A 12,611-nucleotide genomic window follows, 5' to 3' on the forward strand; every position below is an offset into this window, starting at 1 on the left:
CATTTTTAGCATTGCTTTCACACTTTGCTTACTTTGGTGGCTGCCAGCTTTGTTTTGCAGGACAGTGAGAACACCCACTGGGCTACTTCTGTTTCTATCTGGGATTGTAAACTATGCTTTAAAGTTAAAGCTCACAATTGCATCCTGGTCATTTTATGTATCCAAGTTTGAGCTCAAGAGTTTTATTTCTATCAGCAGCTTATTGACTTCTGTTCTTATTTACACTCCACTCAACACATAGCAGCTTCTGAGCTGAGATGATAGCCAAGGACTTCAACAGCACTGACACGTGTCTGACGCTGCTTTCTGTGGCCTCAAATAGTCATGACTGGAACCAAATTTAGGACTCACATTTTCACAAAAGCAGTGAGAATCATTGCTAATTACTGGGGAGCGTCAAAGAAAAGAACAGCATAAAGGACAAAAATAATATGTGTTGTGACACCTTTTGCTTGTTTTTAGCCCAGGCTTCTTTGTTTGAGAATTACAAAGTGCATAATGTTAGTGGGAAAGCAGGGAACTGAGTGACAGGTGTGTTTTTAAAGGAAATAGCAGCATCTAGTAAAATAATAAGAGAGAAACTGGAGTTGGTCAGGAACACAAACACACCTGCAGTTATGGAAAAGGCCAATTTGTGCTGTGAGAAACCCTTTCTTTAATACTCTTGATTAATTTAGGAAAATTACAAAATTCATTTGTGCATTATGGCATTATGTAAACCCCCCACCCCCATCACCACCACCCCCTGGGGAATACAAAATTACCACCAATACTGTGAAGTAAATTATGTATCCATTCATTTGGAAAAGTTATTGTGCAGCCTCAGCATGCCTTCAAGACCAGATTTGGCACCTCTGTAATTACGTGAGACAGTTCTTTTTGCTACATTGCACTGGCACACATAAAGAAAATTACTCAGCCTGGCTCTGGTTTGCCTCACCTCTGGTATTAAACCTGTAAAAGAGTAAGTAGTTTGAAAAGTAGATAAAGATTTTTCTATAGCTGAACAGATCCAATATGCTCTAAAATAGGACCCACTAAAGCTGGAAGCTGTGGTTCACCTCTAATCAGTTTGATTTCTGCCACTTTGTGTTTCACACCTTTAGTGTTGGCCCAGCGACATGAACTATTCACACCAGCAAAATGACACCAGACTGGGCAGTGGGCCAATTGCTCAGACATCCCCTGTCCAAGAATTTTGCTGTCCTGGTGAGCTATGTATTTCAAGCGTTTACCTTGCTCAAAATCTTCAAAACAAAGCACACCCCTTTGCTTGCTTTGATCAGAGGATATTTCTTATTTCCCTCAAATCTTGAAGTCCAGACCAACGTCCTTACATAGCCTGGTCTTTGATCATCATTGGCACAGTTACAGGAATTACTGAGGTCTGCATCATCTTTGTCCAGGGTATACAGTCTGATTGGTTCACACTGTAGTACTCTAGATCACCTGGCCCTATTTAAAAATGAATTTGGATTTATCTTAGATCTTTTAACTCATTCTGATGAGATTTTAATTATTGTTGATTTAAATATTCACCTAAAAAACCTTCAGTCATCTAAGTAAAGCCTTTCTGGCACTTCTAGATACTTCACTGCTTTTGCATGAACCTGCACTGCAGTGGTAATAACCTTGTGGGGAGTCTATAATACAGGATAAAGCATTCTGTTCTGACTGTCTCTCCTGTCAAATATGTAATGTCAGATCAGTTTATTAAATTTGAAGTAGCACTAGCCCGTCCGCCACATTGGGCCGTGAACTTATGTACTTGGTGAGCAATTGCCTTTGGCCCTAGTCCCTCACTGCAGACAGACCCTGTTTAAAATTGTGCCTGTGACTTAGACATTGTCCTTTTTAATCTCCTTAATTCTATTGTACCTCTTTATACCAAAAGGTGTGTGCCCTGATTATAAACAGGCCTACTAGAGAGTGGGGGACAAATGGCTTAAATCAAATTGGAAGTTTACTACCTCTTATGGCACAAGTTTGCATTGAATTATTCAAGTGGTGTTCTGTCTGTAGCTAAACAACATAATTCCTGCTTCATATCTTTGTGCTTGTGTGACACGACAATGGCTTAATCATGAAAGAACAATCACACAAGTACTACGAATAAGTGCAATAAGTGAATTTCATATCATTTATATGATACAAAAATGGCAGAGGACCCTGTATACTATCCTGGGGAACCCCACAAGTGACAGGAATAGGATCTGACAAAAGCCCACCAACCTCAATCCACTTGTCCCTTGCGGATATATTGTCATCCACAAAATGTGTCTATAGCTTAGATATTTACTTTTACTATTTATTCATTTAATTATTATTCAATATCTGGACAGGTGCGTCCTGTTGAGATCAACAATCTTTTTTTTCAATGTTAGACCTGGTCAAGACAGCAGCATACTATGTTAAAGTACCTTTGTAAGTCTTGCAGAATTGAACAATACATACTTCTATTATGTATATGAGACAAGTTGAGCAAGATTTGTTAAGACTAGGCTAAAACAAAAGGGAGTGAACACAGCATTATGCTCTGAAAGAACCTTGTTGTACATATTTCTAGTTCAATGGCAGAGAATGTAATTGCTCATTCAGTGCTTTCCTCACCATATGATACATTGGCTTTATCAGTCACAAGAATAGAATCAACAGCACTGTGGGATTTGACAGAAACACATCAATTGGATCAGACCAAATCATTTATGTATATTTACATAAGCATTGTAAATAATTCAGTGCTGCCCCCAAGGGTAGCAGGTGGTCTGTTTGTTCCAAATACCAAATATTGAAAGAAAAACAAGTTATTCTTTGGGTGCTGAGGTCACAAAGGAAAAAAAATTACTTATCCACATGCAGAGCCTATGGCTTGGCCAGTTGTCCTCAACTATATATGACCAACTCTTTCTCTCTTTCTTTTGACCAACCCATCATAGTTTGTTGTGTAGGGCAAGCATCTGTATTTGGAAGATTTGGGAGTGAGAATGTGTTGAATTGACTGGGTGGGGTCTGGGTTGAAGTTATTCACAACAAACAACAATTATAGATATGTGCAAAGGTGTGGTTACTTATTGGAAGATTACCATGGTGATTCTGCATTTAAATAGGGGACACTGGGTTATGTTTTGGCATTCGGCAAGTTCTGACTCTAAAGATTCCTTGTGCAAAACACTTCTGTTTTAGGTCATTGAATGTGACCTCTGACTTACCTGTGGACAGCGATATGATTTCTATAATAATCAGATACACGTCACAGAGGACTTACATAAAGAACAGAAGATATTAAAGGCAGTAGGGAGAGCGCTGAGGTTTCTGTTTATATGCAGGCACAAGCTATCAGGGCAGCTGTGAGAACAGTCTCACGTACTGTAAGTAAGGAAGTCAAGCGGGCAAATAAATAAGATTAGACAGCACAGGGCATCTGCAGGGTACACACACAGACTGGTGCCCCAGAGCAATGCTTACACATCCTAACAGGAGCACTCTTCCCTCACCCTCTCCTTCTCTTTCTTCTCTAAATCCTCCTTCTCAAGGCACTGAGGCTTTCCTCTGCCCTCCTCTGGTAACTTTTCTCATTAATTTAGCTGTCTGCTTGGCTCAAAAATGCTAGATGATCAGTCTTTGGTGTTGCAGTGTTCTCTGTGTTGCTCACATAAACATACCGTATGCACACACAATATGGACATAACATAATTCCTCCTGCACAAATCCAAAGTTTAAATACATCTGCTTGTTTTGTAGCCACTTTTGGTATATGTGCTCTGTGTCTGTGATCTCAACTAAAAACAGTAGCCAAAAAATAATACATTTTCAGGTCTTAACATTCACAGTCAAGGCTAGAACAAGAATGCAAACCTTAAGGTGCAAGGTAATCGAATCAGCTCAGTGACATTAAGTTGCATTGTAGATTATAAATACCAGAGATATTAAAAATGCACAAAGTGCTAACAAAGTCTGTCCTTCGCAAGTGAATTGTTTTTGAATGTGAAAAGATTTTGAAGGACCTCTGAATAGAACACTTTGTGCTAACATAAGTTAAAAAAGTTTAAAACGAACAGTTGAGTAGTTAAATGTAACAAATAAAAAAAGGAACATTGCTGCAACACAGTTTAAGAGCTCCATGTTGAGCTCAATGAGGTGACAGAAAGCTTTATGACTTTTTATAGACAGTAAGGTTTTCAGACACAAAAAAAAGAGAAAAGATCATTAAGGATGCCAGGAAAAACTGTTGGAAAGAATAAAAGCAAAACATGGCTTTACATTTCAAGTTCTAAAAACTAACCTGGTTGTATGCCCCATATTGCCTTTAGTAATGTCATCTGTAGATACATGACAAAGTCAAAATGTTTTCAAGCAAGAAACATTGATTGCCACCACTACAACTCAAAGGACACATTCATCACGTGGCTATATTTGCATTGAAACAGTTTCTTTCTGTTGCTATAATTGTTCCCTCTCTCCATGGCTGTAAAGGGATGAAGGACAAAGACCGTAGTCCTTGCTCTCTGTAGAAATCTATTCTGCAGTTCAGGGATAGTAAAGTTAAAATGAGGATTTGTCTGTCTCAGTTAGCTTCAAACAGCCAAATAATGAGACTATTCCACAGTCACAACCTTTGTAGTATAAAATTCCTTTTGTTTTCATAGACAGTACTGTTTGCTTGCTGAGGGCACACTGCTCAAAAACTTAACTACAGTTATCCAATTTACATTCAGTGAATGTGCTCATGGTTACATATTTGTACTGTATTAACCTTTTCCACCAAAATTAGCACATGTACAGAGCTTTTTTAAACATAGGTAAACCATTTCAACCTCAGTGCCAACTAGTTTTAATCGATACTTGAGCAGTTTTTTGTGATAGCGTGTCTTTGCAACCTGCCGGTTAAGCGGTTAAAATTTGCAAGTTCACCCAGGTGTTGGGTTTCAATTAATGCAGATCGGAGTCGGGGGTGATAAATAATCATGACTGCTGCAGAGTCATTTGACCTGGGTGTGAAAACCTATTTTTAGTGCTGGACCCAAATATTTGGATAATCGGATACTTCTTACTTGGTTAGGTATTCAGTTTTCAGTTTAGAGATTCTGATATTCGTTTTTTTGTTTTGTTTTGTTTTCTTTTCTTTTGTTTTTGCAGAAGACAAATGTAATTTAAATATTTGTGAGGAAAAAAAGGGCTAAAATTAATCTTAAATCTTTTTGTGAAGTTTTTTAGTTATTATGATCTGCCTCTGTTTGCATAGAACAGTGCATGTAAAGGACACCTCAAGAGTTTGAGTTGGTCCACTCAGCCCCCCTTTCTCGCTCTCCATTTATCATGATCCTGCTTCTGAGGCAGTCACACTCACAGTACCAGGAATGATCATTTTACCCAACGGTTATTAACAGGTTTACTAACTGAGTCGAGCCATTTCGGTGTCAGTATGAGCAGATTTGCATGTTACACTAATGCTCAGTGGTCGCAAAATGTGACTAAATACTTGAGATCTGAGCTCCACCATTACAAACATAAACCTCACCTGCTCACACTTCCATCACTACCAAACATTAAGTCAGACTGTTACCACAGAGCTTTTAAACTTGATGATTAATTCACTGTAAGCTGGAAACAAAGTAACAGTTCTCCAGGTCATATATTAATACAGTAGTATTTGCAAATCGCAGTGGTGATCCATTGTTGCAAAATGTGACTAAATGGTCACAGTCTGGCAGGCTGCAAAAGCTCTGCTGTGTGTGTGTGTGTGTGTGTGTGTGTGTGTGAGAACCTATATAACAGTGAACATAGCTAACATTACACACTCACCAACAGGGGGCCAAAAAACCAACAGGGAACATTTTTGGATACCCTCTTGGTCATGCTCTAAAGCATACTAAGATCATGACTTAAATACTTTCTGGGTCTTTTTTTAAATTGTAGCCAAGAGGGGACCTGACAGTGAGTGTTAATATCCATACTCAGCACTGCTCCTGCTGGCTGGATGACAAGTTTAAGTCACTTACTAAAGCAGATTATTATAGATAAACAGATATTCTGTTACAAAAACATAAATTACATTATTTAGTTGAGATTCCATTCTAATAAATTTAATTAACTGTGCTTATTTATTCTTTACATGGTGGAGTGTGAATGTAACTCCATGCTATCCAAGAGGGAACTTGTATCATTATGTACCAGCCAGCCATGGACTCATGTCATTATATATCTCACAAGTGTGGAACTTTTTTCTGCCATGTGCATCGACAAACAAATTGCATTTTTATAAGTGCAAACTGAGCACATAATTATATTGAATAACTTACTGACTTTCTGTGCTTGTGAAAACTGGTCAGGTAAGTATTTTGGGAGTGAACAATTTTAAAGGTCTAGTCAAAATAGGTTTACCTACAGTTTCTCTCAGAACCTCAGGATGTGCAAAAGAGAAAGCAGTCCTTTCAAAGGCCATTATATTTAGAATTTTATTTTGAACTTTGCGCTCTACAACACAAAGATTAACCATACTTAGATTCTACAAAAAGACTGAAGTCCCGTTTTTGTTTTAATCAAATGACATTAGTCCCTTGTTAAATGGAATACAGTGATGGTCACACTCCTGAATTGATGTTAGTTAGATGTGGACGTTATAATAGTAGTTATGTGACTAAGTTTGATAAAAAGATTTATGTTTCCTGGTCTGTCTCTGACACATACCTACATATATCACATATTATATATATATATATATATATATATATATATATATGAATGAATTATTTTACTTTAGTGTCATGCCATCTTAGTGACCCATCCCCCAATGGATTATATGACACCTTTACAATGAGATGTATAATAGCCCGTAGTACATAATTCAGTACATGAAGATAGCTTCCAGTATTGCTGGCCAAAAATAATAACTACAGCTGAACAACAGATACAGAATTATACAAAGAAAAGAAGAGATAATAATAATAATAATAATAATAATAATAATAATAATAAATACATCTGAAAAAAAAGAAAAAAACAAATAAATAGATCTTTTTATAAAACAACTAAATACACGTTGTACACCTACTGGAACAATGCTTCCTTCCCCATGTCTCAAGCTTTCTCTAAAAATATTGCTAACTTAAATGTCTCTTTTTCAAACAGCCATTTCAGTTGCTGTGAGTGATCAATATTTATGAAATCTGCTTCAGTCTTTGTCTTAGTAAACAATTCCTCACAAAACTTCCAGACAAAGACGTTTCTCCTCTCATCCAAGAAGCATCTTCAGTTCTAACCAACTGGAAGAGAATGCAGGCTTTAAATCCTGTGTAGGTGTGTGCTACAGAGTCGTTAAGGTCAAATGTAGACTCTGACTTTCAGAGTTGTTAAGGCCACTTAAAATCGGATTCGTGTTGGTCGTTGGGGCTAGAAGGATCCAGGTGTGAGTGGGTGTTGATCCTTCTGAGGAAGGAACTCAAGACCGCATTGTACATGGGTGAGAAGTGGTGTCGTAGGCCACCTCATCTGTCCAACAATAGTCTTTCCAGTTTAACATATATGACTTCTTTGACCCCTCTTTCAAACCTTCTCTGGCTAGGATGTGTACATCATTGTCCTTAAAGGAATGTCCTTTCTCTCTGTCCACTCTGAATCTTTTAGAGGCTTTGATGATCAAAACCCAGATCATGTCACCTTATTTGTGAAGACTGTGCCAAGTGTCAATAAAAATTTTGCACAGAATGCATCCAGAAAAAAACCTCTAACAACCCTTTAACATGTATTTAGTCTTTAACTCTGTTCAACCAGAATTTTGAGGAAATGCATTTGGTTGGAGGCAAAAGGTAACAGTGTGAGATAACCTAACAACCAAAACAAGGTAGAATCACAAAGACAAAAACATTCAACAGAAACATTTACAACAATATAATTGTTGTGTTGTGGAAATGGAATTAGGTGCAGCAAAAAGATTTAGATGTAGATGAGGATGTGAAGCAGATTCTAGTCAGCAAGAGCAGCAGCCTGAAAGGCTGGAGAACCAATTATGGTGTGAGTGAGCGAGAAGGAGGGGGTAAAAATGGAGCACAGAAAGTGGAGGATGACATAAACATTAATCTGGGCAGGTATGAGGGAACTACTCTGCTAAGGGTTTTGTAAAATAGGATGTGTTTTGTAATTTTGACATTTTTCTAAAAGGATGAGACATACAGCTTCATTAAGTTTGCAACAGCGGTTTTCAAAGCATTGCAGTACTATGGCAAATCAAAGTGCAGGATAATATGTGGTATCAAATCAACTCAATAATGTTGATAAACACTGAAGATTAGCAACATTGTAATAAAACAAAGAAATAATGACATAAATAAAGTGAGACTTCATGACCCAGGAGTATTATGGCTGTATATAGGTATATGTCATACATTAACATTACATTTAGGGGTGTGCAATATGATGATTTTAGATCGCGAAGAATAAGAATGTGTCCACAATCTGCCATCACGAAGAGATCATTGTATCATGCTACAGTGCCCATTCTATCTGTTTTAGTTCTATGCTGATACACGCGGCGCATCCAAACATTTCAGCTGGACCACAGAATGCGGCTTGGCGCTGAAAGTGGCCGCGGGCAGCGCAGCCTCCGCCATACACACAGAGACGTTCATCCCTGGGTCCAGCCAAAGCACATTATTTGCTTGTCCGGTTGATGCCTTCTTTATAGATACACAGACAGACCAATCATTGCAACCCATCAAGTCCTGGCTTTCTTTCCCCTCCCCCTTTATTTCATAAGTGGGAGGTCATGGATGAAAATGAAAACACCAAAGAGTTTGTTCACCCAAAAAAATTCAACATCGATAATATTTTACCTGACAAAAGATATGGTTCACGTCAAAGCAGTGCAAAACAAAACTGTACACACAGATTAAAATCTGTTCAAAAAGGTAAATTGGCCTAAATTATTTATTTATTTATTTTTAACTGGGAAATTAGCCTGGTCGTACTGTTGAATGAAAAATGAAAAAGAATCGTGATCGTGTCCCTGCCTTAAAAAAATCGAGATATGATATTTTTGCCATATCGTCCACCCCTAGATACAATATGACTGCAGCAGAAGGTCAGTAAACTTGTTAACTTTCATCATGTGATCAGATCCTCATGTCCAATAAATAACTGCAATAAATACAAGGTGTGATTGACTGTCACAAGGTTCTTGAGGGATGATTGCGTAATAAGAGTAATGATGCGCACGTGCACACACACACACACACACACACACACACACACACACACACACACACACACCTTTATTATATTTCTTTCTGTCTATGTCATACATAGAGTTTGAAAATATTCACTGCTGCTTCAAAGCCACGGGTTTCCGTTCAGTTCAAATGCATGTAAATAAGGAATGTGTGGTTATTCTCATCACTTTGATAAAATAAAAGCTTTAATGGTGTGTTTTTCCAGCTCAATACCACCAATTAGGGTTTCTCAATGTTATGGTGATCTGTCTGTCAAGAGGAAACAGCTCCATTGATAATTTTGTTCATGCTTTTTGGACCACTAATTGCTGTTTTTAAAAGGAAATGTGCTGCTGATAACTCAGCCCCTAAACAGTACCACTTACCTTAAATGTACCCCATGGAGTTTTTCACCACATGTAGCACTATGGATCAATATTTTGAGAAGTGCCATTCTATATTGTTTGAGTCTCGTACTGTACAAAAATTAGATAAAAACAAAACCTAAATCATACAATTTTCAAAATATCAATAAAAAATGTTTTGCAGTTGTATGTCTCCATGAACCGCTCAAGTTGCAGTCACAGCTTACATCCATGTCTGTCCAGACTCACATGCAGCCATGACAGTTGACAATACTTTAAATATGGATGTTGTGGCAGGGAAGCTATCAGTTCTAAAACATGGATGCTTAACATTTTTTTAATAGCTATTTTGCACAGCACATCTATAGAGTCAGCACAGCTTCAAGGTGGACATCCAAGATTAGTGTCACTTATTCAGTATCTGACCAAATTTCTCTCCCTCTGTTCTCAAGTTATGACACTGAAGTGACCAGAAAGGTGTTTTTGCAGGACACCATGATGTCACACTGATGTTGACCTTTGATCCTTTGGATATAAAATGTCATCAAGTCATTATTTTATCCTCTTAGACATTTGTGTCATATTTACAAAGTAGACATTGGTGGCATACTTTACCGTTACTGACCGAATTAACACAGAAACCAATATTTAAAAAGCTTATACACACACTATGGAACATCATATTTGTAAAATGCTTCAAAATTTAAGGACTTTTAGTTTTCGCTGTGATCTATGATAAGCTATTGATGTATTCCATTCATACATACAGATACACATAGGCTCATTAGGGGTGAGGGAAAAAATCAATTCACATAAGAATCGCGATTCTCGTTTTTAACGATTCGAATCGATTAAAAAATCCTAAACATTGATTACAGACTATATTTACTAAATATAGTCTATTCTTAACCCTCTAATTTTTTATCATTTAGAAAAGTCTTAATAGTTTTGAGACCGTTTGTCAAATCGCCTTACTTTTTTCGCCAGTGAAAGCTGCTGGCTGTGCCGTGCAGAGGGATGACTCCGATGCATCGTAGCACTTTTAGAAGCCTCAGTATCCAGCCTTGGAATTCAGGTGTTTTTACTGGACCTTGTTTAATAAATGCATAATGATAGATCTGATATTGGGTGTCTTCCGTCCATATTTTATCCATAATGTGATGATAAAAGTAGATTAGCATCAATGCTAAACACCATATTGGTTTTCCATGGTTCCATGGAGGGGTCAGAGGTTTGTTTTGGTCTTATCCACCAATCAAAAGACAATCCGATGCTTTGTATCTGCTTACGTATGCCACACGTCATCTGTCGCAAACTGCGATTGGCCTAATCCTACTGCATCTATCACTCTGTGTTATTGGTAGTGCCTCGTGCATTAGAATAAACTCTGGTAGCCCCTATAATAATAATAATGAGACAATGGTAAATCAGGAGACAGTCTAACAAGCAGCAGGGCCTCATATGGATGTAAACTCTGTGTTCACTGCAGGCAGAGCAGGCAGGAGAATCAGGCCCCTCTCTGAAGTGTCAGGAGTGTGATTTGGCCCTCTGCAGTATCACAGATAGGAGCTGCTTTGCAGAATGGCACAGATAATTGGATACACAAACAACTCCAAAAAACGATGGGACTTTTTTGGGAAAAGTGTATCCATTTTTTGAACTATATAATTACAATGTTTATTTTTTCACTTTCTGATTCCCAGCACTTGGGAGAAAGGTTTTCTACAACAAAAAAGCTTGAACATAATAAAACCTCCATAATTTCATACACACTTTGCTTTCATAACATAATATGCCACTGGCAAAACAGACTGGAGTAGATCCTGAAATTACACCTCCTATTTTTTGAATCAGGAATCAGTTTTGAATCGGAAATCATTTAGAATCTAAATCGAATCGAGTCATGAAATACTGAAAGATTCACACCCCTTATGCTCATACATTAATTTTATATGTATGTGTGTTTGCCATTTGTATTGATGGCCATGTTTTATGTGTGTTTTAAATGTGTTATTTTGTGTGGGCTATAATGTTTCATGTACGTTTTAAATGTGTTAAATTGTGTGTACTGGGATGTTTAATGTATTTTTTTTAAATGTGGACCCCGGGAAGATTAGCTTTGCCAATGGGGATTCTAACAAACAAATACATTTGTGCCAAATTTGAGGAAATTCCCTTACAGCATTCTTGAGATGTTGCGTTTGAAAGAATGCTATGGGTGAACAAAAAGACCATCTGCAAACGCATTGCCTCCAACCAGGGCTGTGACTGGCGCTTTGGCATAAAAATGTTTTGTGTACACTTTGTGAGTAAGGAAAAGTACTCAGCATGTTTGCCAGGCCTCAAGGATACACACAGTGTGTTTTGATGCCAAACACTGAATGTAAACACAATTGTGTTTGTATACAAACCAACTTCACTAGGTACCTGTTATTGCTCTGTAATCTCTATTGGGTATCACCTCCTTTACACACCACCTTTTCTTACAAAAATAATTAAATGAAAAGTACATTTACCTGCATGTCAATATTCTAAAAGGGTGATTTCTATATTAAAACTTATTTTTTAGCTGTAAAAGAAAGAATGTTCTGCACTGAAGGGAAATGCATAACTTTAACTTTCACAATATGTTCTGCTGAATGCAGACTTCAGGCTGTTGAGGAGTTTTATTTACAAGGCTGCTCGCCAGCAGCTACAAAACACATTTGAATTTCTGCCAGTTCCCCAAATTAACTTCTTTAAATCTTGATTTTTCCCTTTAAGCTTATTCAACGGGTTTAATTGCCATGGTTTTATCAGATGGTAAATGCCTTCTACATAATTTTATACACATTTGGTATCTCCACTATAATTTGAAATAAAGATGCACCCATTACTGTGTGCAGCAGAGTTTAAGAGATTAATACACAAATTACTCATGCATAGCAAATACTGTAGGAATACATATTATCCCCCAAACTTGCAGTGTTTTTAGCTATTCTTGAACTGTTTCTGAAAATGTTCACATAAATACATTCACATGCTGTTTTGTCTTTGTGTTTCT

At 37.4% G+C, this 12,611-nt stretch overlaps 1 protein-coding gene across 1 annotated transcript in view; it reads left to right on the forward strand.

Moving 5' to 3' along the window:
* drd2a (dopamine receptor D2a) overlaps positions 1 to 12,611 on the forward strand; it is a 59,620-nt gene that overhangs the window by 17,500 nt on the left and 29,509 nt on the right. The window lies entirely within an intron of this gene.

The sequence above is a fragment of the Plectropomus leopardus genome, chromosome 6 (genome assembly GCF_026936395.1).
Source record: "Plectropomus leopardus strain MGB_pleo_1.0 chromosome 6, ASM2693639v1, whole genome shotgun sequence".
Classification (NCBI taxonomy): Eukaryota; Metazoa; Chordata; class Actinopteri; order Perciformes; family Serranidae; genus Plectropomus; species Plectropomus leopardus.